Source organism: Mastacembelus armatus, chromosome 22 (assembly GCF_900324485.2).
Source record: "Mastacembelus armatus chromosome 22, fMasArm1.2, whole genome shotgun sequence".
Lineage (NCBI taxonomy): Eukaryota > Metazoa > Chordata > Actinopteri > Synbranchiformes > Mastacembelidae > Mastacembelus > Mastacembelus armatus.
Genome location: NC_046654.1, coordinates 7,922,301 through 7,950,239, shown reverse-complemented (window position 1 = coordinate 7,950,239; position 27,939 = coordinate 7,922,301). Strand labels below are relative to the sequence as shown.

The following is a 27,939-nucleotide window of genomic DNA, read 5'->3' as shown; positions in this document are numbered from 1 at the left end:
GGGGTCTTTCTGTGCGGAGTTTGCATGTTCTCTCCGGGTACTCCGGTTTGCTTTCACAGTCCAAAAACATGTACTGTATGTCGCGTGTGTGGTGTGTATGTCAATTGGAAAGTAATTTACAGACGGTCCCTAAATCAATGCGCTCCTGTTCGGGGTAGGTGAGGTCTTAGTGTCTTGCTGGAGGCTGCTCTGTTCGTCAGAGGCGAATGTCTGTTGATTATCAACTTCAAACCAAACGCAGCTTCCCTCTCAGTGACGGTGTCTCCAATTGTTGCTTCATTTGATGTGAGTGACGAGTCACTTTTCTTTATCTAACAGAAAACAATAAAATAGGAAATGACACACTCGACTTACCAGCCTGCTTCCTCTCCTTGGAATGAATGCTTCAGGGGCTCTGAAGATGTGTTTTATTTGAAAGCCAGGGTGGTGTGTGGCTTTTAAGAGGGGTGTGAAACTTCTTCAGCCTGTAAGGGAAAACCCCTCATTGTGCAATCTGTCTGTCTGTATATGCGTGTCTGGAAAAAAAACAGAAGGTGATTTGGAGTAATCTTGGAATTTTAGATTTGGTATTCATTTCCCTATTCATAGAAATATAAATTTTTGATCTGAGCACCTAGAGGCGTAGACACTTTTGTAGTTAATTCAAACCTGCGATCACTGTGAACATCATAAGGCACACATCAAAAGAAAAGTCTCTTATTTCTCTCCAGAAAATGTTTTCGGAAGGATCATACACTTTGAAGCTAAAACTATAGACCACTGCATGATTGTATGAACACAGTCATGTATTAATGTCACTTTTTTTGACATTGAGAACTAATTTCATTTCAGGAGTAAAGTTAAGTTACTAAAACATTAGAAAACCAGAATGAGCAGGTGCTTATTTTATTTTTTGAATTCCCCACATTAACATTTGCTCATTGTATATAATTGAATCCACTTCTCACTGAACCAGTTTCTATCTCCTCCTCTTAAAAATTCATCCAGAGGCGCTTTACCAACTTAACACCAGATCACTATGGAGAGTTAGAAAATGAAGTAACCTACATTTCATGATTATTTAGTTTGACTTTTCCTTTGCCGATATCTGCTTTTATCCTAAGTTGGCGATAGCTTTTTGCTCACTAACTTTATCCGCAATGTTTCCTGGGGGCATTAAAGAGACAGAAATAGAGATAATTTCTGTTTACGTCTGTGCTACTTGTAGCACATTCCTGTAGTTGGTTGTGTTTTCTATTTTTGCGTGGTATTTCTGTATTTGGTTATGTTTTCTTTATTTTCAGTGCATCCCTGTATTTGGTTATGTTTTCTTTATTTTCAGTGCATCCCTGTATTTGGTTGTGTTTTCTTTATTTGCAATGCATCTCTGTATTTGGTTGGGTTTTCTTTATTTGCAATGCATCTCTGTATTTGGTTGTGTTTTCTCTTTTTGCAGTGTTGAGTTCTCAGGGCAACCTTACTTTATGCTGCAAAGCCTATATGAGTAAGAATTTGGTGACAATAGAGAGGAAAAATACCCTTTAATGGATATCTACAGATTGAGTCACGGCAACTGGACTTTATGTTCTTTAAAGCTGAAACATTTCGCTACCCATCCAAGTGGCTTCATCGGTCTGAGAGAGGCTGGACTGGAACCTCCAAATTTATTTCCCAGGTAGTTTCACTCCACCCTTGCCCCAGTAGGCTCACTAAGTGGGCTAAGCATATCAGGTGAGAGTCGTTAGACCCACGCCCCTGAATTGGTTTCACTTCACACCTGGTCTGAATAGGCTCATTAAGTGACCAAAGGAGTGAGCTCAGGTGAGGGTCTTTAGGATCTAATAGTGGACTCCTTCTGATTCCCCAGCTGTCTTCAGTCTGTTCTTCCTGAGAAACATTGGATTTGTTTCTTAATTTGCTGGGAACAGATGAAAGGGCAGCCTGGTATATTGAAGGTAGGTTATGTCTGAGTCCCTCACCCCTGTTAAGAGAGGGTTTCTCCACTTGGATATAGAAACATTTCAGCTTTAAAGAACATAAAGTCCAGTTGCCATGACTCAACCTCTAGATAACCTCTCCTGGACGAATCTACACAGACCCTTTAATGGAAGGGGAAAAAAAACACTGTTTGGGTTGGTGGAACCAGTAACTGCACATCAACAATATACAGCTCCAGGACCAGGGATTCCTGCAGAAGGTCCAGAGAGACAGAGAGGCCAGAGATAGAGAGAGCACAAACTATGGGAGAAAGGAGGCACAAAGTTAGTGACATTTAATTAAGTTGTATAAATGTGAGGGGGAGAAGAGGAGGAAATTGTATCCTTAGTGTATGTTGGTACACTATCTAAAATTCTAAAAAAAAAATAGTAGCTTATATTTGTTCCCCTCACTTTAATGGTTTCAGGTTTGTTTTTTCAGAATTTCTCCCATGTAAAACCAATCCATCAGCATTAGCCGTACAATAAGCAGGTATAGATAATGGATGAATGAATGGATTATTCATACATAATCCTGTATGAATATTGTCAGGAGACAATTGTGCAGTTATCCATTTTGACCACATGGGGGAAGAAGAGGTTAATAAAAAAAGAGGTAAAGGCCTCTCCCGCCCCCTGAACAATGCACAGTAGTGTGATGATTTTAGTTCAGTAAGGATCCAGCACTGTGTGAACTGCATGAACCACCACACTCGTTCTCTGTGTAGTTCAAAACGGCACCAGCCCCCCTCTGTGGTAAATGTTTAATTTCAGCTCCCATGTACAAACACACAACACAACACGTCCTCCTCTCCCTGGTGCCGCAGTGTAATTCCTAGATTAAGGTTAACAAGCCTCCTCAACCTTATTGCTGTTATTATGGCTTGGCAGTGCAACAAGAGAGCACAGTTTTTGGTGGTTGGTGCCCTGCATGAGTCCCAGACAGGCTGTGCCATTGCCGGGTATTCAGACTTACACTGTAAAAATCTTTTCACATGCTTCTTGGTTTGGGTGTGGATGTGAAAGATTCCACAGCAAGTCACTGAGATTTGTCTTGGTCATGACATAGAGAGCAACTTCTGTGAGATGTGGGCAACTGCAATTGTATTTAAAAGCTACACTGGAAATCATTACATATAAATTCATTTCATCTTCAATGTAATATCACTACATAAGTGTACACGTTTGAAATAAAATTAGTGCATCACAACACTTTGCAGGGTAAGAAAACAAAATCACTGGCAGATGTCCCCTGTAGTACAACACTAACTCTGTAACCAAAAACAATTACACTTAAGTTTGGCTGAAAGAGTAGAAAAAGCTTCATTTATTGGGTTAGAACGTCCCATGTTACACTGGCAGTAGTGATATGCTTCACAAATTCACTGGCTTAACACCTGCCTATGGTTTCTGCCTGCATGCCATTTCTCTTCTCAAACACAAGCCTCTGTATGGCTCAGAAAAAAAGAAAAATAATCAGATACAGATTTGTGCAGGTGATCCCTGATGTTCTGCACTGCTGCACAGGTCAGTCTAAAGAATCCATGCTCTCAAAGACGGCTTGTACTTTTACTCCAGGTGTTCAGAGGCAGAGAGGGAATGCTGCCAACAGATTGTTTTATGAGATAGCTAGCTATCATGAGCTGTGTAGGCAGAAGTCAAAGTCATGAAGGAGGAAGGGGGGGCGTTTGATTGTGAGAAGATTTTCTTGTCCTTTTAACACCTTCTCACAGTTGCTTCTTCACTTCTTCTATGCCTCTTTGCCTGTATTAGACATGAACTGTCCTAATAGAGTATTTTAAATTCAGGTAGGCCATGGCTGTATGCTCAGGACCACAGAAACAAAATATGGGGTTGAGAATTGAATAATTGATAGTATTTAGCCGCAAATCTTCCCTGGCAAACCAGCAAGTGTAGGTCTCACTCAGGCAGATTACTGCATGATAGAGGCTGAAGTTTTAGGAATGTCCCCCTGCAGTGAGAAAGAGACGGCCATGGCTGGGTGAGCGGGACAGGCTGAGGCATCTGCACTTCAAAATGATACAGGACCTGACAGTAAGACATATCTATCAAATGAATTGGAGTTCTTCCTTTTATGGGATATTGTTTGACGTATTTTAAATTAACACATACAAGCTGCAAATATCAAAAGTCAAAAAGAACTATTGGAAGGTGACTGTTAGTGACATTCATGCTATTAATGAATATTTAGTTGTCAAACATAGCATGTGTACAGTGCATTATAGATGTAAGGTTATAGGAGTTTTTAGTGCTTGATCGTAGTGGATAAGTGCATGTTTTCCTACATGTCAAGCTGCCCCACATTTTGGTCCAACAGGGTTACATCTGTTTAAATGCTGGCCATAACCCACTCTGAGAGTACAGTGTATTAAGCACATTAATCCTCTAGGCCCGCTCCAAATAGGACGTAAAATAGGAAAGCACCAGTGTAAGCCTTATTGTGGCGTTAAATCCTTCTACATTGCTGTCATTTAATTTCTTGCATGTGCATATTGTAGTTAAAAGTACATTGTCAAGTGATTATCAACCTGATCTATGCCCTCTGTACTATTGGCTGACTGTAATTTTGGTTCTCTGCAGAGGATGATTAGAGATTACTCTGCTGCTGCAGTCACAGTAAGTCACTTGGGATGAGCTAAAATACCTAAAATGTACATGCAAACAACTCAGTCATGTGGACTTCTTGAAAGACAATCTGCTTGGCAATATCATTATATTTTATGCTGTTCATCCATAAATTCTCATTGGAAAAACAAGTTAATGTTGCTGGCTGGTGGAGGATGTTTGTTATTAGGAAGGATGTCTGCAAGAACATGTCTCTTCCTGAATCAGCTTGTCTGTAAATCCCTCAGTATGCAATGTGGGAGATTACATTTCTTGTCCTTATGGTCTAAATTTCAGTCTGTAATATGCATTTGCATTTATATTATTTGATGTATTAAGTCAAATTCCACAAATGACAGAAACTTGTCTGTGCATGAGCCAAACCTCTCAATACAGATGAAACATGAACAAGACACATCCTCATAAGAAAGAGGCATTTCCATGCGTGTCTTAACTTACATGTCATTTCACTCTTTCTACTATCCTGATGACTTTTTTGTGTTATTTGCTACTTCACAGATTACAGGTTACAGGTAAGTTGCCTAGAGCAGACCAGTAGCTCTAGAAAGTGAGAGATAAATCCTTATTATTATCTTTTAAAAACTACATTTCTCTCCAACGCTATTGACATCAATGCACATTCACACAAGAGATAGACACATTACGCTGATGCAGAGACACGTCAGCGCACACATACAAATTCAAATACACCTGTGCTTGGCTTTCCTGTTGTGGCATCCAGGTGTCTGGGCATGCCTGGTTATGTCTTCAGTTTGCCTTGGAGCAGCCTCAGAAAGCATTTCATTTCTCTTTGATTACTCAGTATCTTTGGCCTTTTCCCCAACTAGATATGACATTTATATTATCTGATTAAAGAGGTGTGGCCTTTTGACAGGGAGGGATGTTTAGCGAAGGGGAGAGAAAAAGCTTGACTACTGGAATCTCCACAAAGGACCATTTTAATTACACAATTGCTGAAGTCCTAAAGACACTATCAAGATCACTAATGAACATGAGGCTTTTGACATCTAATAACTGTGTCCTTCAGCCTCTCCCTTTCACAGGGTGCAACAATGGCTTGCTGATGTTGCTTTTGAATGGAAACTGGGCAGTACAGATTTGTTGTTGATAATACAGCAGCGTCCTAAAATGACAACAACGAAAAAAAAATTGTGTTTCGCAAGAGTCAGTCTAAATGGTTCAAGTGATACAAAAGAAACACTTCACTATGTGAGTGTGTATCTGTGTGGGCAGGATTTCTCTGGTTGACTAGCTGACATAAGAATTAGGGGTGTTTTTTTTTTTTATCACACTGAATCATTTCCACAGTGGTAACAGTAGAAACTAAAAGACAGTGAAGCACAATGAAGAACTTAGTGTACGCACAATAATCATAATAATCACAAAATACACAAATCTGTTGCAGTCTTTATCTTACTGTAGTGCATGTAATATTAGCACACTCAATTGCAATTAAAGCCAAGGAGGATGTATAGATGCCCCTGTACAGGGACAGCAGAGGGGCTGCTCTGAATGGCAGCACAGATTGATCTGTCTGGAAGGTCGGGCTGTCTTAGCTGCTCTTGGTTTGGACTCAGGGGAAGAAAGAGTTGATGTGGTCTGGTTTGAATGACCCAGCAACTCTCCACTGTTATCGACACAAACTGAGCAGTAGATTGAGGAGAGTTTAACAGCAAGTACTGATTGTGGTGACACAGTCTGTTGTATTTTCCACAGCAATCACCTGGTCAATAGTTCAAAACAAACTTCCCTAAACTAGGCTCAGAGAACCACCAAGATTCTTTAAAACAGGTTCTGAAAGATTAGGGATAATCTAAAGCTAATTTTACACAAAAATTTTGTGTAAAATTTGTGTAGACAAAATTAAATTAAATTCAAGTAAACATTAGAAACAGTCTTGATTTCAAATAAAAAACATAGTCTCCTGAAGAAGTTAGGAATTTTGTGTGTGAGAAGAAGTTATTCCAGTCAAAGGGGATGTTATAACAAAATGATTTGAATTGTTTCTGTAGAGAATAAGTAAACCACAAAACTGATCAAACCTGCCTGATGAAATGCATCGTTAACTTAACTTACATAACTTAAACATAATGTGGTTTCATATCAAATCACATTTCCATGAGGGTCCTTTGGGACACAGTGTTGTCAAACTGTGGCTTGGGTCTCAGTTATAATATATTACTATGTAGACCAGTGTTGTATCACTGTGCACCAGTGTAGACACATTAACTCAGAATATATTCAGACTATCCACTCAGCCCAGTTTGGAGTCAGTCCTCCTCACCGGTCAGATCAGCGTTATGTTGCGAGGGGGAGAGAGGCGGGACCTCGCAGCCGGGAAGGGCGTTCTCTTTGCGGTCAGACCGGGCAGAGTCATCCCGAGGGGTGGATCCTCCGGCAGCAGAAAAGGAAAACCCACCTTTTTTCATTGTTAAGGACGCGGTGGAATGTGATAGTTTGATCTCAAACGGGGCAGGGAGGGGGATATCCGAGAGGAAAGGACCAACGAAAGGGATTTAGGGAAAGCAGGAAACCGAAAAAAGCATTCCCCCCCGTCGCCTCCAACTCTCTGGTTGTGCCTGAGAATATGTGGATGAACTTGTCCTGGCCTTGTCGGCAGCAGTGAGTCCTACCGTCCGCATGAACCGAAACCGTGGGAAGTTGTGGATTTACTGTTTATCTGACCCGGCGGTGGAGCCGCTAAGGTAAAGCTGCAGCCTTTTACTGTGTGTGTGTGTGTGTGTGTGTGTGTGTGTGTGTGTGTGTGTGTGTGTGTGTGTGTGTGTGTGTGTGTGTGTGTGTGTGTGTTTTCTCTGGGTTGGATGGGGAACATGGGAGCTATAGTTGAGGATTCAGACAGAGGCTTCCTGAGTAGGTCCCAGTGAACAGGGACTGCAGGAGTCTGAACTGCGGCAAGTTTTCAACCCTCCTTCCAACCTCCTCCGCCTCCTCTGGTCGTTTTGTCGCGAACAGGACGCCAGGACTGCGGCGAAACAACCCTCAGGTGGTTAAAATGTAGCGCTGCACGCAGCGTTTATTTCCCTCTACATGTCACAGTCTTCACAACACAGTTCTTGTGTCTGTCTCATGGAAAACGTCGGTGGTTTTTCATTCAGGCGACTGTAAAACAAGCAGCAGAAAGCGGAGAGTGACGTTAGGATACTTGTACGTGTTCTTGACATTCATGCAGCCTGTGTTTTGAGCCACTGCGGGGAAAGGACCTCATCTTTCTGTGAGTTGTTTCAAAATGTACCTTGTCTCTACCGCCTTTCCCCTGTTTCGCAAGTCGTCGGGAATGTTAGGGTATTTTTGTTTTATGAATGGAGTCAAAATGTTTTAGTTTCTCTCGTCGACATCAAGTATCAGCCATGTTAAACCAGCATATATCAAGACTACAGGCACTGTTTTGGTCCAACCTTCCCCTAAAATAGTGGGACAAAAAAAGCCGGAAGACTTTAGCTTAACATCATATTTACCTAAATAATTTGAAGGGTATGTGGGAGATTTGACTGACCAAAATATACTTCAGGTGAGTAGCTCTAGTTATGAGGGAAAATTAAGGGAAACAAACACAATTTGAACTGAGCACCAGAGTCAGTGTAGGGAATATGAAGAATACATCAGTGTTTTGTTACATTAAATAAATGGGACACCTTTGGACGTCTTTAATCTGTAGGATGAGTTTTCTGTTCATTGTACACATGTTGGTCAATCTATGAAAGTCACCACAGAGAAAGACAAATCAGCATTGGTTAGCGTTTACAATTTGTCTTGTCTGTCAATTATCTTTCTCTGAACAATTACTAAAGTAGCTTGAAGTTGCAGCCCCTGATGTTAAATTCACAGAGTGACAAGATTTGGTTTCTACATTTGAGTTTATGTGTTTGTGATGGAACACTTGGTGTCTGGCTTTTGTACATATGTATAAAACCAAGGTGGCAGAGCCCAAAGGCCAAAGAGTATGCCCATTGTGCTGCTTCGCCAGAAGGGTAACAGAGGAGTGTGTTCATTTGTCAGCAGTAGAAAAGGTAGCTGTAGTGGTGGAATACTAATCTGCCAGGTGGGGCTCGTAAAGCGCAGCACAGGGAAGGAAGGAGAAGGAGAGGACCTGCCTTGACCTGTTTCAGACATGAAGGAGCCAAAAAAAAAAAAAAAAAAAAAAACACTGATGACTTTCCCGTAAGGCTTGCTTTCCAAACCAGCTGTAGATTATACCAGCTGACTGAGCCACCAACTTGTGCTGCAGTGAATCCACTTTCCTTTTGGACTCTGCACAGACACTTGCATGGCAGCTTGTCATGGTGGTAGATATGTCAAACATGTTTTCTTTGGTACTTGGGGGAATTATTACACCTCATATGGAGGGAATGTCAGCAGTTGTGCTGTTAGTTTGGAAATATAGGAAAAATGCAAAGGGAAAATTAAATGAGAGTAGCAGCAAAGTGAAGATGGAGATGCTTAAATGTTCCCTGATTTCTGCTTTATCCATGCATTTACAGTCTTAAGAAATTATGCTTCAAGTTGGGTTTGGTTGCTCTGCCTCTGAAGAGGGATGATTACATGAATGCCCACTTTGACCTTTGTTCCTGTAGCAGAACGTGATTGGTAAGTGTAGTGATGGTTAATGTTGACACAGCAGGAGTGCCACCATCACCACCACCACCTGTTTGGTCATCCTATAAGTGCTGTTGCCAAGAAGTGAAAGTTACACTAAGACAAAACTTGCCCTATGTGCTGTCCAGGAGCTGTCACCTTCCATGCAAAGTAATAATCATACCTCTCTCTCCTCTTTTATGGCCTGGGCTATACCACACATGATTGGTTTTCCACTCCGCAGAACCCCATGACTGCCCCATGAAACTGCCTGCACTGCTTTGGGTGAAACCAAAAACTAATCATTATGGGTGTCCAATAAGGGTAATTATCAGACTAAGCACTGGACCTGGAGATTACAGAGTGGCTAAATGACGGCTCTGGGGATTAAATTAAAATATTGAGGTTTTCTGCCTGGGAGAATCAAACCACTGGGAATGTCAAACCCAGCCTGTCAGTGGTTGTATTACTGCCACTCCACACATCAAGGACAATGTGTAGAGCCCTTGCTGTAATTGTAGTACCATCACATCAGGGTGGAATTACAAGGCATTAACATTTGCGTCATTTGTTGCAAGTGAATGCAAATAAGAATGAATATTGTTACTGCTTAGATGGGAACATGCTTTGAGAAATATTTTTGTCATCAAGCTGTTATCTAAATCCACAAAAAGCACAAAGTGGAAATATGGGCACAGAGTATTGCTCTGTGTTAGTACCAGTACAATCCATTTAATGCAGATTGTGTTTTGTTTTGTCGATTTAAAAAAAAAAAAAAAAAATTACCTGTATAATTTTCAAAAGCCCTGAGGACAGGTATTCAAATTGCTTGGTTTACATAACAAACAGCTCTTGACAGTTTACTGTCATCTAGGACAAAGCAATTCATCCACAAAACATAAACCAACAACTTTTTTGCACTTTTATTAGTCCTTTCATCATTATATGGAAAGACAAAATAACATCTCACTCAAAAGAATCATCATCACCCACACAAGCAGATTAATGTCATGTGTAGTGTAACCCGTGTAAGCTGTAATGCATAGCTATGATAGAAGACAGACCGGATGGTGTTGGTGTTGGTTATTATTAGTGGTAGACTCTCATTTTTAGCCTCAGTAACCCTCCCACCCAGGAATAGAGCAGGGGAGGATGCACACAGAGGACATAGTGATGCTGCAGGCATTACAGAACTGGGACCTCCTTAAAATAGCACAGATGAATCATCGTTTCTTACAGGCTTGTATTAAAGCCCACACATGGCTTCTGAGTGTGTGTATGCATGTGTGTTTCGTTATAATGCAATAATGTGCTCAGCTTTGGGGACAGAAGCTGCTGCTGACGCTGCGCAGGCCAGCTGGAGTTACTGCTTACTTGCAGACTTGCAGGAAGGTGGGGTAATGCCATAAAGCTGCCTGTTGTGAGACTGTTCGTGTACCTGTTTTATATCTGGTGTTTGAGTATGTCGGAGGTAGTAAGAGTTGGAACAAGTGGCTGATTAATCGATTAGTCATTGAAATTAAAATGCAGTGTTTTCCAACTGTTTTCATTTGAAAAATAGAATCTCAGTCGTGAGGATTTTGTTTATCTTTTTGGATTGTTAGGTAAACATGGTCATATGAAACAATCTAATGGCATTAACTGTGCCTTTCGGATTTGAGATTATTCATTGTTTTAAAGACAAAAGTGATGAACAGGAACGAAAAATAACTGAGTAAACATGAAAATATTCTTTACTCAGTGGTTCTGTGTTACTCTACTGTTCACATTCCTGTTACCGTCATCTTCTTTTCCTCCCATTTCTTTTCCCTCTCTTCCCTCTTCCTGTCTGACCTCCCTGCCAGCTTTCTTTATCGGTGGTGGGCCAGTGAAAGGGCAGGGCTCTGTGATTTCAGCTGGAGTTCAAACTACTTGAACTCAGTATGTATTCGTAGGTTTGCTATGTTGTGCGCCTGTGCACACGTCTGCATGCCAAAGAGCTTTTCCTCAGTGCTGTTCCCTGCCATGTCGATTTGTCATCAGATACTAGAGGCTGAAAGTGTCAGTCACTTAGTGAGTAGTAGCTAGAAGCACATCTTGGCTCCAAGTGTTCACATGCTTCCATCTCAGCTCCAAGTGCCCTCATTAACACATACACCATCACACAGATATGTGCTTCCACTCTTTCAGAACTGCATGTCAAAGCAAAAATGCGTTCTGTTCGTACTGAGTATGCGTGAGTGTGAATGAAATCCCCCTCGTTAGCCCTGCAGAGCGTGCCAAACGGCCTCCTCATTACCAGCTGCTCTGGTGGGTTCTCTGTCCTGTGGTGGCGCGGTGACCACAGTCGCTCTGTTATGCTGCACAAGGAGAGTGAACAAACAGTTTCATAATAGAGATCTGCTCCATTGAAGGCTGGAGTTGTTTGTGACTGTATTGTGTGAGCTACAGCATATATCCATGATAACACAGATTTGACTTTTTTTTTTTTTTTTTTTTCCCCACATTTACACAAATAGAACAATATATCATTTAGGGTAAAATAATCACTTGACCGGTCTTCACTGCTAATCAGAAAGTTTAAAATGTCATACAGGTCAGATTTGGGTACATGTGAGCTGCTGAATTATGCATTTGTATTCAATAACACACATTTTAATGACATAACATGAAATTATGTTATTTCAACTAGGCAAGATAGATCATATCTATATTAATAATTGCATATTCATATGGCGATATTTCTGCAAAATCCATTCAGAAACAGTTGAAAAATAACTCAGCTAGTTAGCAGTATGTGATTTTTAAATCATAAATAATTATACGTCATCACATTATTGAGACATGAAGGGGATAGCAAAAACATTTTATATAGCCTCTTTGGTCAACCTTTCCTTCTTAATGTAAAACTTTATATTTGTGGTTTTGAGTTTCTGCTGATCTTAACTCCATTTAATTCCCAAAGAAAATCATTCATTTTGAAGCACCATACATTTGTTTTTACCTCTTAGTTTCTTATTTGTATCATAATCTCTGTATTTCATAATTGATTTGAAAATATTAAGCAATATTGCAAGATTGTGTAACTCTGACTTCCATTTTACCCAATGGACATTTCTAGTATTTACTGACCTGCTGGAATTATACTGAGTGACAGGGTGTTTAAAGACCATGTTATGATATGTGATACTGTTTTTCTATTTGTATTTTTTGGCAAATTACTCTGTTGTTCAACTTTGTACGCTTAGTGCAAGCGTTTGCTCAAAGCCAACATCATGGTTAATAAATTGTCTTGTATGTATCAGAGCTTTGGGAGCCTGACAGTGGTGACTCATCAAGTCTGAGGAAAACACATTTACTGAAACTTTACTCAGACCTGTTCTCTGTCATTCCTGAAATCTGAATGACACATTTTTATTTGCTTGTATTCTTGTATGAGCCAGCTAGTCAGTTGACATACTTACCAGAGTGCTATAAATGTAATTTCCCTATTATTCCCTCTGAATGAAGTTGAGTGTCACTGTAAACAGGCTTGCTAAATGTTAATATTCTGAGGTGTTGTTCAAAACTGTGAAGCTTTGCTTAGTGCATTATATTTGTACCTCTGCTTAGAAATTACTGCAATATTAACAGCGTCCCCCCCAGAAAAATCAATAATGGGCAAGGTATAAAACTGGCACAGACACTGTGAAGTGTACAGGCTCTGAACAGAGGACCTCAATGTTCCTTTATCACCATTCCTCATGAATTATCCACACTTTGTAATGCTGACCTACATGAGACTTTAAAACTGCCTCCTAGTGCCATATTTCAGAAATTTTAATTTATGAACAGCCATTGTTCCCTTATAGCCCCTAAAACCAAGCAGCTTTCCTGCTGCTGACCATGTGAAGGATCTTAAACTATGGCATGTAACTGAAGAGGGGGAAAACATCATCTGGTCTTCATTTTGGCTTTCCAGCTCTATCATTTCCTTATCAATCAGAAACAGATAGAGACATAGTTAGTGTCAAGTCAATAGATGCCATACTAGAATGCAGTTTAGTTTGACTATTTATTCTATATTTGTATTTTTTTTGTAGCTTTAACATTTTTCCAGTTTTGCCTTTACTTCCAGTTCCATAGTTTTAAATAGATCTAAAGTGGAAAGTTTGGTCTTTGGAGTTTACAGGGCATGGTTTCACACGTGACTCTTTCACTGTCGTATGTCTAGATTTTTGTCTTTGCTTTGCAAACAGTAACATTATTCTTAGTGAATATGACCTCATTTCACTTTACCTCAGGTGCAAACACTGTAGATAACCTGAATCAAAACAGTGGTTTTATTTTGAGGTTCTAACATGAATTGTTACCTCATTCTGTCGTTTAAACTCTCTTGCCCTCCCGCCCCTGCTCTTCATGATACCGGTTTATTTAGTAAAACACTCGTGCCAAGAATGTGTTGGTAGCTCTTAGATATATCGTTATAGCTGCAGGTGATAAGTCGTCTAATGTTTAATCTGTGGCCCGGCCAGGACAGCTGCCCCACATGGCTCGAGTTCGAACCAGACTTATAATGTGGGTCACCCTGCTACTATGTTTGTGTTTTACATGCTTTCAGGTTGTTGATGTGAAACACAAGCGGATCCTCTTCTTGGATTTATTTTTTTCCCAACTGGTTGGAATTAGGTTGCTGTTAGACGTTTCAGCGTCCAACAAGTTGTTTCACAGACATTCTTCCATGTGTCTGTTTTGTTTCTAAACTGTACAGACTTCTCAAAAATGGCTCATTGATCCTGGAAATGCAGAGGAAAGAAGTGTAAAGGAAATAGACTTCAAAAGCATGTAGGAGGCACAGCAAAGTTAAGAGAGTTGGGGGGGGGCTGGGACTGTGATATTTTAACGGGGGAGAGCTTAAGTTAAGATATTTCTTACAAATTCCTCAGCCTTGCTTTTATTTTTTTAGGTGTTCACCTCAAACAACCAATATTTCCTCTCTCCTTTCAATTGTTATCTTGTCTCACTCATTTTCTCCTTTTCTTTTTGCATTGCAAAGAGTAGACACCCCCCACCCCTCCATTTTTCCTGTTACTCCCCTTTCTCCCCCTGGTACAGGAGTATTTTTGGAAGTCAATGAAAAGAGAAATCTGAACTGCTTACCCATAAAAGGCATGTCTGGGTCAGCTGGTTGAAAACCCATGTTATTAATGTCCCTAACATTTTCTATGTGAGTGGGTCATCTGTGATAAGTATGCGTGAGTTCGGTGCTGAGTACTGTGCAGGAATGTGGTGGGTTGGGGGACTAAAAGGAAAGGAGGGTGGGCTAGCAAGCAGGCCTACATTTTCAAAAGGGAGGGAGGCCAGGGGCATATTTGGCATATTTCAGGAGCCATTCCAGTCTGGTTCAAGATGGATTCTTCTTTCTAGAGATCTGGCTAAGACAACAGACAGATAATAATCAACGGGGGGAGGACTGTACTTCAGTCTCGTGACACTATAGTGGTGGAAGAGACTATGCATGCTTTGCTTTGATAGAGCCAAAATTAAAAACCTGGAACACAGGTATAAATAGATTTTTTTTAAAAACCAAAAACCAAAAAAAAACCTCATGCCACCCATGGATGACTCACCTCTGCAACAACTCTATAGTCACAGTAATATCCCTAAAAGGCTAAATGTTGAACCAAAGTCCTTCACCCAGCAGCAGGGTTTGTATGTCTTGGGTACCATCACTACAATTTAAAGAGTGTTTATGTGTTGAGAGCTGTAATATGTCTTTTTCAACCTCTCTTCCATGGCATTATCGTTTCTGTTTTCTTCTCCTACAATTTATATTTTAGTCTGTTATTTGCAGTCGGATGGCTGCTGACAGTGGTTAGCAATGTGACAGTCCGGGTCTTAGCAGAGGTCAGGTTCATCATGAGGTTGAGAGTGTGTGTTGAGGGCCATGTTGGAGCGGAGTGTACAAATGTATATTTAAACGGGCCAAACTTCTGTCTTGGTCCCCAGCAATGGTCTTATGAGTTGAGGCATCAGATTATTTTTCAAATCTTAATGACTGGATCACACATATAGTATTAATCATCTTTTTTTGGTGAAAGTTTTTTGTCCTGACTCTGGTGCTGCTGTTTCTGGTTGAGGCCCATTAGAGAGAACATCAAATGTGTATACTTGTCTTGTGCTCTGGTGTGTCTTATGCCACATCTGACTGAAAAGTGCCAAATTATGACAAATGCAAGAAAAAAAAACTGAATAGAAAATGGTATAACCAATGAAGATCCTCACTGAATGAATAGTTTAAGTACAAAAATGATGTGACTCAGTATGTATCGTCCCTATGGTACACCTATAGAACATTTTATATACATAATTCTCCATCATGATCAAAGCAGCATTTGACAATAGTTGTTTTTTTTTTTTTTTACCTTTAATTTGTCACCTAGTCTGTAATAAGTTACTGATTAAAGCCTCCAACCTGCAGCAACTCCAGGAAGTTTTAGTTTTAGGCAAGAAATAGTCTGACACATAACCTGTACTGCTTATCTAATACTTCATAAATCTATGTCAGATATTCATAAAAAAAAATTACTGGATAAATAGAAAGAAATACAGATTACCTGTAAAATCTGGCTTTTATAATGATAAGAATAGGGCAAATACAAATAATTAAATAATCAGGCTTTTGCTGGCCTGGCTTAGGGCAGTTCTTCTGAAGGTCAGTCTCATCCTTTTTTATTCTTTTTCAGTTTTACCTTGTTGAGGCCTCTGTAATGAAACATACACAGGAAGCAGCTCACTTCGTCTTTCGGCTCAACAGAGATGTGAGATCGACCTAAAAAAAAAAAGAAGCAATAGACTTTTCTACTTGTGATATCTCTCAACATCTTCAAAAGTGGCATTCAGAAGGCCACGTGTGTTCCGTGTGTGTGGGTGTGGATGTTTGTTCATTTGATTGTGTGTTACTCAAACAGTCCGGGTTTGGATCCTCACATGCGCTTCCTTTGCAAATAATCTGTCTGGTGTTGACCTGGGAGCCTTGGCTCTTATATTGCCACCTTGGCTGTATGAGGGTTACACACGTTTTCACACTGAAACACTCACACACGTCTGTCTGATTTGTTCTAAGCCTTGGGTCTACATGGCGGCTCTCAAAATAAAATTCCTCCTTCAGATTATTTTTCTTGTGATCAGAAAATATACATGTTCTCAGTGAGAGGAATGTCAGACACCATAGAAACCTGGGAAATGCTCACTTCCCCCTCTTCTGTTTCTCCCGTCCATGGCTGTTGTCTTCTGTGCTACATCTCCACTGGTTAACATACTTTTTTTTAGTGCCTTTTACAGAGTTGTACACTTAGTTGATGTGCATGACAGTTGCATGACTTTCCGCAGTACCCTTATTTTCTGTTTGTCCTTTGTTTTCACTCAACTTTATTTCAAACTAAACCAGTTAGATGTTTTTCTTCTCCCACAAGCATCCCTCCTTCTGTCCATATATTAGCAAGTCTGGTTTTAGGAGCATTCATCATTGTGGTACTGATGCATGCAGACCCCGACTGCTAGGCTATTTTCAGCCCCCCCCCCCCTCTCTGCTTTGGTTTTATTTTGGAGGAGATCCTTGCACTGCTGCCTTTTGTAAAGGGCAGCTGAGGGCTGGGTTGGCTGATTTTTCTCTCCATGCCAGCATTGCTTTTGGAGCTCCTTCTCATGCTAGTTGTCCCAACCAAGGGAAGTGAAGCAGCACAATGCAAGCCATGGTGAGGCCATAAAAATAGACTGGATAAAGTGCAGATTCTACTTTAAGAGACATGAAGCCTTTTATGTTCTAGTTTTATGTAGTAGTAGTAGTAGATGAAGACAAATTGTGAGTAGATTAGAGCTGCTTTTTGTGGCATTTTTTACTTTTGCTTATATAAAGACAGACAAGAAGTGAGGTAAAGACAGAGAGCTGACTTTGACATGCAACGAAGTTCCTCAACCGAAATCAAACCAGAGAGGTTGTGTTGAGACCGCTCAGCTACCAGGACACTTCACTAATGATTGTTTTAGTTGATTTGTATATTGTCTTTTCAGTAATGCCCACATTACTGAATTACATTTAGTTTCCCAGAAACTAATGTGATGTCCTCAGGTTAGGCTTGCAGCTATTGATTATTTTCATTATGCATCATTTTCTTAAGTAATCAAGGTAGTGAAAAACAAAATAATAATAATGTGACATCTTGACATGTGTATTTTGTCTGGCCACCAGTCCAAAATATTCCGGTTAAGATTATGCAAGAGCAAGAAAAGCATCATATTTTCATATTTGAAAACTGAGAATAATCAAAACTTTTGTTTATGCTTTCAATTAGCTCATCTACTCAGTTGCATGTGTTGTCTTAACAGCCCCAAAAGTTCCCTGTCTAAAGCAAACCACACAAGTTGAAACAAGCTAACTCTGTGCATTTTTTGCTTCACACATAAAATTAATAGATTGTCTAAATTGTTCAATGATTTTCTGTTGATTGACTTATCAGTTGTCTGACTAACTGTTTAAGCATTGCAGCTGAGTGTCCTGTGTCACAGGAACACTTCTGTATTAGCAAACACAATGGATCACTGACAGTGATAACAGACAGTCTCTCCCATGTCCTTAGACTGAAGCGGACAAACGTGCTTAGCAACTCAAACGTCTGTGTCACCAGCTCCCCTCTGGTGGTCTCTCTACTTCTTTCTCTTCCTCTCTGTGTGTCCCGTTATGGCTAAATGTCAGCCAACATTTGGTTTAACAAGAGGCACAACTTGGTCAAAGTCGGGTTTCTCATGAAGACAGTGAATCTTTCCGTGTTCTGTCAGTTGTGATGGTTTGTGTCAAGTCATCATTGGATAACACACCTTAAAATGATGTGGCATTGAATATCTGGCTAACTCATAATTATGTTTATATGTGGACACAGACACAGGAACCTCGCAAGAATCCAATAACGCTCCCAAGTCCCTGAGTGGCTCATTTGTGCACTGTGGACCATTATGGAATACCAGGCATATTTTATGATCCAACCTTCAGCCAGCTCCCTCTCGTTCTCCCAGAGTCTGAGTTTATTTGTGAAGCTAAGCCGGTCTAGCAATCCAGACCCCCCTCCCATGTCTTTCCCACTCCAACAGAATATTTAAACTTTGCGTTTTATTGTAGACATTTGGTTGATGCCTTCATTCAGAGTAACTAATAGTGAGTGCACTTCGCTGCTCAGACAAATTTGGCTGAGCAGTTAGTCGTGAACTTGTGGCCCTGGGATGAATTACACAACCGACTTTGTCACTTTGTGAACATTTTAGGTCCCTATGCAAACATGTATGTATGTGCAAGTACTTGCCCTCGTCTCTTGGCCTTGACAAACAGGTTAACCACATGTGGTGGTGTTATGACTGACTTGTCAAACAAGGGTACAGCAGAGCTTGATGCCTGTGGCAAAGAATGACTGTCGCCCACCCACTTGGACAAAAACGTGCAGGTTTACCTCCTAATTTTCACCCTTTTCTTTGTCTGAACCTCTAAAATAGTGCCTATTTCAGTGTCCAGTTGCCTTTCTCCCTACTTGTCTAAAATACTTTCACGTACTGTCTCATTACGTGTCTTTCCATTCTACTTTCTCTCTCTAGGTGTGGACTTCCACAGAGGAATGCAGTTAAATTAGTGTTTTTACCTCTCCTGCCAGCCATCTGCATCTGTACTCTCAGCCATGCCAAGCATTTGAGACACAATTGACCTTAAAAGGAAACAATAGTGGCCTATCACTTCTGCTCTGCCAGTCAAGGAATGGTTCACTCCTGCATGGGCAGGGTCCAGCTCGCATACAAACACAAGGAAGTGTTTGGAAACTGAACTTTCAGACTGCTGGGAAATAAGAGCAGCTCAGTGTGCCCAGTAAAGCTCAATCCAGGGCTGTTTAGAAATGCCACAGTATCAGAAATGTGAAACCCCACAATGCAACCATACCCATATAACAAAACCTTGACCAGATATAAAATAATAGATTAAGATTGTTTTTCTGTTTATTTAGTTAGCCATCTAATTAGTGTTTCAAAGCTTGAGGACAGTCAAATTTAAATTTCACAATTTAAAATCTCATTTTCTAGTGATGAGAAATGATTCACCCAATGGTAGCAAAAAGTGATTTAAGACAGTGAATCCATAAAAGCTATGTAGGAGCTACTATAGACCTACAGCTGATTCTGCTCTTCTACTTGCAAAATTAGGAGTCTCAAATTATTGGTATTACCCTTGGGATGAATATGTATCATGTCAATATATTTGCCAAGTTATTAGACAACTACACTATGTCCGACACTGGAGCCCTGTTGGTTGTCATGTACCTGTTTATCCTTACATAATGAAAGAACTGTAAGGACTCTTAAATGCCTAGAGATTTCTGTACTGTTGAGCTTTGTTCTAAAGGTAAGCTTACAAAGATCTGTGACATTGCTAGTTGTCATACTACTGTTGTATCAGTGAATAATAGTCTGCACTAATCTATCTGTATAATCAGCAGTATAGTGTGGGAAAGCCTTAGCTGCTATTTGTGGAACTAGGAAGGCTGCATGGTTGTAAGTCATTAGATTTTAGGACAGGTTCTGCAAGTTCACGGTAAAGTTAAAGAGGTGGATGGTTTTCCACGTGACAGCTCAGCACAGAATTTTCACTCCACCTTGCTGCTCTGCTTTAGAATGCAAATGGCAGCAGGAGGAATGCTGTTCAGTCTTCAGTGGCTGCAAATGAAAAATCAGTCTCTTGCTATAGTCTTCTCTAGTGCTCCTTCCATTTTGTTTTGTCCATTGTTCTCCTCTCTGTGTATCTGCTTGGTCTTTCTGATCCTCTTTTTTTTTTTTTTTTTTTGTACTTCTCCTCACTCTTGGCATACTGTTCACTATGTTTGATTTGGGCATTCCTTTCCCCTAAGCAGACAAAACAACCCCAGACCTCTCTGGACTGCAACCCCCAGTGCGCGCACACACACACATACACCCTCCGTTGTGTTAATCACTCACAGGAAATGGGCTCCCATGCAAACGAGGCCCGCCTGGCCAGTGGAACCCAGGATGGAGTTTCAAGTCTTGAAATGTTCTCCAGTGAAGGATACTGAGCATGAATTCCCCCCCCCCCCCTTCTGCTCATCCTAATTTTCTCTTATTTTACTCGATGTGATTCCTCTGTCCTTTTCTTTTAACACACTCATTTTTTTCATGTTGCATTTGAATACATCCATTTTGCTGTGACTTACTGACATTCAGGCTAACTAATGGACATATACTGGTTTATCCTCAGTGGAAATATGTGGATAAAATGAACATTTAAAAGGGCACCTCACCCTGCTTGAAATACATTTTGTTGTGTTTTAGTACCACTTAATGTCATAGGAACAAAAACCACCTACAAGACGCTGTGCCAAATCAGATGAGTGTTGGTGGTTGTGTGTGGCCTCATATATACTGTGCTGTATGTGTTTCGAAGGCTTAAGCCTTAAGAGCTCAAAAGCATACACTGATATCTTATCACGTTTCATGATACGTGATAAAGACGTGTAAAAATAAACATGATAAAAAGCTTGATGTAGAATGAAAAGGTAGGTGAGCCAGGGATTATGTTGTTTTGTAATATTAAACTGCCTGAAGAGGGCCAGAACAAAAAGTGCATCATACCCTAAGATAAACAGTCATACCACATATTGATATAGAGTAAGGAACAGAAAGTTTTGTTTAGCACAGTGCACGACAGATAAATATGTTTCTTGTAGGGAAAAAAGGGTACAAGTGACCTAACAATTACAATCAGTGTTCACAGGATGTACGCTCTATATGATGATCAAAATAGCAAAATTCGATTGAATCAAGATAAACAAATCCCCCCACTGAAGATTTTAGAAAGATTTAAAAGTCATATATTAGATCTATATATGTATCACTGTAATCAAATTGTAATGTGATCTTGGCACCCCCCCAAACACAAGCGTATGGTCTCTGGGGTATTGCATTGCTAAGAATATATCAAATCTTACTTGTAAAATCATATATTTTAATTTATAAGGAATAATTGATCACATCATTGATCATTTTATTTTTTAATTACACAGCATAATGTGAGAATGTCAGTTGATTCAGCAAAACCTATGTGATTATGCTGCTGCCTTCATGAATCTATAATGATGCAGCTGAGGGCAGAACAGCAAAGTTGCCTCCTTCCTATAAAGGAAAGGTGTGTGAACAAACAGAAGCGTAGAGAGTGGCAGGAGCAGCTAAAAGACTGATGCTTTATGTCCATCAGTGGCTACTTACATGATCAAAGTGCCTGTGAGCACATCACTTGCAACTCTCCTCACTTGAAAACCCTTTTCTGATCAGTTCACAGAGGAAGAAATAAAGATGTCCTGCGATTACTTCATGGGTATAGAGCTAAAAAGATCAGACAGACAATAAAAGATTAATCGGCAACAATTTTGAGAATTAATGTTTTTTTTTTTTTCTTTGGCAAAAAATCATTTTCAGCCGCACTAATATGAATTGCATTTGCAGGTTTATTTAGGTGTTTGATTTCCATCCCATGTTGAGGGTTAGAGTTGAAACAATTTGTCAATATGTCCACTGACAAAAAATAGGCAACAATTTTAATAATTGATTAATCCTTTAAGTTATTTCCAAAGCACCTTTTTGTGTAGGCATTAAAGCTAAGATTGATAGTTTTTAAATGTATTAATACCCATTTCTATACCCGAGTGTCCTGTTGATGGACTTCACAGGAATGTACTCCTTCTCTTTTGACCCGCTCCTCTATCTCATTGTTTCCCCTCCCTTCATTTCCCTCGCTCGTTCTTTAAATTCAGTCCAGACTCCAGTCTTAAATCTGGATTCTCGGTGCTTAACCAAACATATGGAATGCTACTGTAGTGGAATGCTCCTCGTCTGGGTTGGTGTGTGTGTGTGTGTAGCCGTGCACATAGTTTGAAGCAGATGAGAGCTTCTAGTATGATGGTGATTATGATAATGGTCCGTGTGTGTTTGTGTGTGTACACCAGTGCCTCCCCAGAGAACTGAATGGAGCCTTCTGTTGTCGTGGCCAAACGCAGCTTGTCTGCTCATGCATGAGTGTATTGCAAAGCCTCCAAATGCATCCCATGTCTGAGCAGTTAGCTCATTCTTAGCCTGTTAGCTTGACTGTGAACGAACTCCCCTACAGTGACTGCATTGTCAGCCTGGCCACAAGCTCTTGGCCCTGCCAACAGCCAAGCATAACAATGGGGAAACATGGCATCAGTTTGTGTGTTCTGATGTTATGAAGATCAGTGAGTCAATTTCACTAATCTCATGCTCTGCTTGTGTGTTTTAACCACAGGAGTGAGACCTTTCAGTGGGTGCTGTAACATGCTGCAGACATAAGAATTCATCTCCAATGTAAGTTATGTTTCTCTGTGCTTTGGACAATGATGATTTGATTTATTTGTGCTCTTTTCGGTGTGTGCATATTTTGAGGGTGTTACTGAAAGTCTGTAAAACTTTACAAATTTAAAATCTATACAAATTTAGATTAGATTAAAAAATGTAAAATATAGCATGTCCCATATCTCCGAGGTGAAGAAAGAAAAGCATATTTTCTAAAACAAACTGTTCCTTTGGTAGTCTTTGGATTTATTGGGTTCCTTTTTTATGGTGACATTTATAATTTTAGTATTCATAATATTAACTGTAGGAAAAGAGAAAAGGGACATTAACAAAAAATATGGCTTTCAAAAACCTTGAGATACCAGATTATAACTATGTATATGTATATATTTAAAGATTTGTGGTCATCAGGACACAAATTCAGTTCACAGATTGGATATTGTAAAGTTTCAAATGTTTCCGCTTCCTTCATTTCTTCTTCCTCCACTCCTCTCCTTCTCATTATTCTCCCCTGTTGCCTATCTATTCCTCCTTTTCTCTCTTCCTCCTCCTCCTAATCCGCCTCGTAGCCTCCTCCTCCTCCTTGTAGCCTTTTCCTCCCCTCCTCTGCCTTCTGAGTCTGTTTCCTGTTGGGCACAAACACCGGCGCCACACTTCCTTCCCTGTAGTCTGAAGTCACACAGGAGTGGCACACATACCGATACTGTATGGGCATATTCTGTTCGATATGTCAATGCACTCATAGACTTAAACGTGCACAATGCTCTTAGGGACAGCAGCTGGTTGTGCGTGCGTGCGTGCGTGCGTGAGAGAGATCAGGGCAGGTTAGTCAGCACAATATATGTATCACTGTCTTACTGTGTCTTCTCAGCTGTCTGCTCACACAGCACTTTAAGGTCAATATGTGTACAGGGCGTGTTGTGTATATTTTTACTAAGCTTCATTTACATTTACATTTATTATTCTGGATGCTTGTTCACGTCCTGAACAAGATGAATGCATCTTAAATAGACTACAAGTAACAAAGTCCCTGAAAACCAGGAAAATGACCTTCTTCTGTCAATGACAAGCCACATCTCACTAAATTTGTGCTTTTTCATAAATGGTTAAGCAGGTTTTTTTTTTAATCTATTTATTTATTTATGCCCTTTGTTTGTTAACTGAATTTAGGTTATAGTTTCATATGCAGCTTAAAGGTTGTTTTCTGTTTGTAAAGTCTTCATTTCTGTTGGTGGTTTCTTCTTGTTGTTGTCTGTTGCTTCTCAATCAAACTACCCAGGTCATGCAATGTTAATTCTGAAAACAAACCGTGCCATTTGTTTTCCTGTTTGTTTCGGTAATTTCAAAGGAAAGACAAGACAAGTTAAATCTAATCTAATCAAATGAACAGCTTTATGAGCCTCACAAACTTTGCCTTAGTGGATCATCTGTGCAAAAATGTTCATCTTCATTTCAGAATCCATGCTGATTTGTTTAAATTCAAGAGTCCTACTAATAGTGCACACAGATATGTGCGGAATAAGCAGCTCTGCTGGTTAGTTCTTTAATCTTTCCCTTAGCATACATTTAAAGTCTAACTACTTTGATTACTTGTCGCAATAGGACAATCTGTAATAACTGTATCATTCAGCATGCTTCAATCCCTCCTCTGATAGGAAACCTCGTGATTTTACCTCCTGCTACCTCTCTTGCTCTCCCTTGTCTCCTCTTTCTTCCCTCCATCCTGCAGCCAGTGCTGCATTCCTGCTGCAGTAATCCACTCTGGCAGGGACCTGCTCTGCATTCTGTGGAGTCACTCCCCTCATCTCTTCTCTCTCCTCCTCATCTGTTTTTCCTTCTGTCTTTCTTTGCTTACATCGCATTATCACACACATTTTGCTCTGCACATTTGCTTCATCTGCTACAGCACTCTCTCTCATCAGTGAGCCACTGAGGTCGCCATTCAGCCGCAGCAGGCAGCTAATGCCAAGACTCAGGCTGATGAAGCACTGCCAAGCTCTGCCATCCAAGCACTGTGTGTGTGTGTGTGTGTGTGTGTGTGTGTGTGTGTGCGCGCGCGCGCGCGCGTGTGTGCGTGCGCGTGTGTGCGTGCGGGCGGGCGTGTGCGCGCAAGGATGGGAAAGCACTGAATGAGCAGGGTCTCAGGCAGCCAGACAGAAGGTGGAAGGGCTGTATGTTAAGAGCTGTTGTATTGATGGTGTTTGTAGTCAGTTGTCAGCCATCAGGGGAGCGAGCCTGGTAAAATGCCCAGTCCATCATCGTGGAGAGTTTGATGTTCAGCTGTCATTTCCTTGTCTGTTCGGTACACAGGACAGGATGTGCAAATGGAACAGTGCAGCCAGAGAATAAGGGTAAAGGTCGAGGGAAGGAAAAGAAAGGAATTCAGCAGCAGTAATGTAGGGTTAGGGTGATCGTTAGAGGTAGAAGTAAAATGACAAATGTTAAAAAAGGAGCAAAATAGGGAAAGTGAGAAAAGAAAATAATGAATACTAATAAGGTGTGGTTGCTGTCCTTGACCTTTACTGGAGAAAATGAAATTGCCTACTGTGCTATGTTGCTTTTTGTCGAAAGTCTTTCGCCTGATTTACGGTTAGTTCCTTTACATTCCTTAACCCAGTCCATATGCAAAGAACGGATGTGATGCAGTGTTTTCACTATAAATCTCACCTGACTGCTATGATAAGCCTGTTAATGCATTTGTGCGCTCTGCGGCACCTGTGTGTATTTGCGTTTTTCACATACTGCTCGGTTCACTTGCACACTCTCTGCCAGTGATACTCTGCAGGTGCTGCAGGCACTGTGACTCTGTTATCTTCTGATTGGAAATGAAGCCTAATGTTTTGCAAATGTTTGTTTAACAGAGTGAGGATGGTCTAAAGTCAGCTTTTACAATTACAAGTAAAACAGTGTCCATACTTCTATCATGGGTGTTCAGTACTCACTTTGTTAGATTTCGTATCATTTAAAATGTCACTTTTAATCAGAATCTCCATGTAGAGTGAAAAGGAAGTAAATCTCACTAAAAAATAATTTGTTCTTTTACTTAACTTGCCGGAAGATTTCATTGAAATTTGAGTTGTTTTTTTTTTTTTTTTTAAATCCTTAAGCCAATAAAGCCTCAACCAAACAGAACACATGACACAACCTGTATGTGAGGGGGGAATTAAGGAGTAAAGGGACAAATTATTTATCTGGCATCCTCTGTTTTTTATCACTATTAAGCTGTCTGTTAACTTTTGTCTGTCTGCCTCGCCTCATTCCTTCTCAGCCTGACTCATACTTATTCACACAGCTGTACAGACTGTTAGTTACCCCGTGTTGGCTCTTAACAAGTGTCATCATGTTGTGTTGTTTTTATGTTCCCTTATCAGTGGGAAGCAGTGACACACACACACATTCCTTCCCAAGGAGTTCATTATTAAACACATCTTCACATTTCATAATCCGTGTGCACTCATTGACTCATAAAAGGATTTTAGCTGACGTCTGCTGATACCTGAGAGTGCTTAAACAGCTGTTAAGCATAGCTTTAAATAGGTAGCTTGGGTTGATCCTGACAGGAACACAGTTTCACTGTGAGGTCAGATAGTTTCTCTTCACATGGATTTAGACAGATTAAGGCTTTTGTTCCCTGAAGTGCTTTTCATTTGTTTTATAGATTAAGGGTAATAAATTAAATAAATATAGTGTCTGCACATGGACTTATCCACTGTGACCACATTTTTTAATGTCAGTCTACCATCAACTCTGCTTGTTTAAAGGCTGTTTAGGCATTGACACATAATAGACTGATGTCCTAAACTGGAGTCGCAGGCAGTGGATGAGCAGGTTAGCTCATCACTTCCTAACAATTAAAAATACTGGCTGCTTTGAAGATAAAATCTATGATTTCCAACACTACCAAATAGCATTGTAGGAAAATGTCTGCACTTTAAGAACATAATGAGGACAGCTATACCAACATGACTTCCTCAGCTTATATTATGTAACACATGGGATATGCTTTTTTTTTTTTCTTTTTTTTTAAAGAAAGTGCTTTAAGATATGGAGTTGGAAAAATAAAAAAAACTTGTTACTGAACCCTAGTGAACAAACTTAAGTCTTTGGCATTTCAATTCCACAGTTTTCTTATTTACCACTCAATATTTATACAGTGATACAGCCAATGGCCACTATTTGGTTCTGTTTTGTTCATTGTTGCCACACACAACACACAAACACAACAATGTCCTTAACAACTGTTCAAATAGACTTAGATTATCTCCTTGCCTGTCTTTTGGTTTCTTTCTTTTTCCTTTTCTGTTCAGTGGTGATCCTTTCTAATCGTGGCTCATATTAATGCCATGTCAGTCTCAGTGAACAGTTTCTTCTCCTCTTGGAGTCTTCTTGTCTATCACTTTGCAACTGTGACTTCCTGTGGCTTCATTACACACACACAACACACAAACTCATTCATGCAACAAGAGTTGTTTTTTTTGGGGGGGGGGTTGACATTCCTAAAGTTTGTACACAAATGTTGCTTCTATATGTGAGGTATGTATTTTCATTGTATCTAGTAGAAGATTGTATTCATGTGCATGAGCTTTAGGGACAAATTACTTGTATTCATTGCTTGCTGAGCATGACTGATTTAGTAAATTTATATCACTAATGTTACTGTCTGATTATGTTCTGTGGTTACAATTCTTAAATAACTAATTTGTTACAGAACATTTTTTGCACAGTACTCATCATTAACATGTTATTGTCTGAGTATCCATGTGTTTTTTGTTACTTGTACAGCAACCACATTATTTGGCAACAAAAACCCACTCTGATTTTCCAGTTTCTAGTCAGACTGATACAGTTCAGCTCAGTTGGGTTTGTCTCAATTGTAGTCTGAAACAGCACTATTCTCCTATGCAGGGCCTCACTCCTGTTTGAGTGTTTAGCATGTTTACAGTGTCCGTGACCTCTGACCCTAAACACACTGGGCAACAGGCTGAGGACATGCCAAATTAGAGTGGGGACATACTCTATGGAATCTACGAAGTCACATGAGGACATATGTATTTTTGTGTCAATACCACGAGTATTACTTAACTTGTGTTTGAAACACACATTTAGATGTTTTTGCACATCTTTCCAAATATATTCAAATGAATAAATATTAAAATGTGCATCCATTTATAATTTTATTATTGAATAAGATTAGCACAGAGCATTGATGTGTATACTTATTAGACAGTGCATTTGCAATAAACACAACTGGTTGCTGTGCAGTATTGAGCACTGAAACAGAGACATACTGGAAAGATATTACTAGTAACAGGGAAATATAGAGATTGCATTAATCTTCTCCGTGATTTGGTGAGCATGCATTTGATGGAAATAT

At 40.0% G+C, this 27,939-nt stretch overlaps 1 protein-coding gene across 4 annotated transcripts in view; it reads left to right on the top strand.

Moving 5' to 3' along the window:
• Window positions 1-7,025: 7,025 nt before the first annotated feature.
• The window catches only part of luzp1 (leucine zipper protein 1), a 44,522-nt gene continuing 23,608 nt past the window's right edge, over window positions 7,026-27,939 (top strand). Inside the window, exons 1-3 of one of the 4 annotated variants that reach the window (XM_026297533.1) lie at window positions 7,393-7,605; window positions 7,718-7,833; window positions 22,519-22,577. The gene's annotated coding sequence lies outside the window, so the exon portion shown is untranslated. Of the gene's footprint in view, window positions 7,307-7,392; window positions 7,606-7,717; window positions 7,834-22,518; window positions 22,578-27,939 lie in introns of those variants that run through there. The other 3 variants (XM_026297452.2, XM_026297620.1, XM_026297702.2) reach the window with 3 other exon arrangements.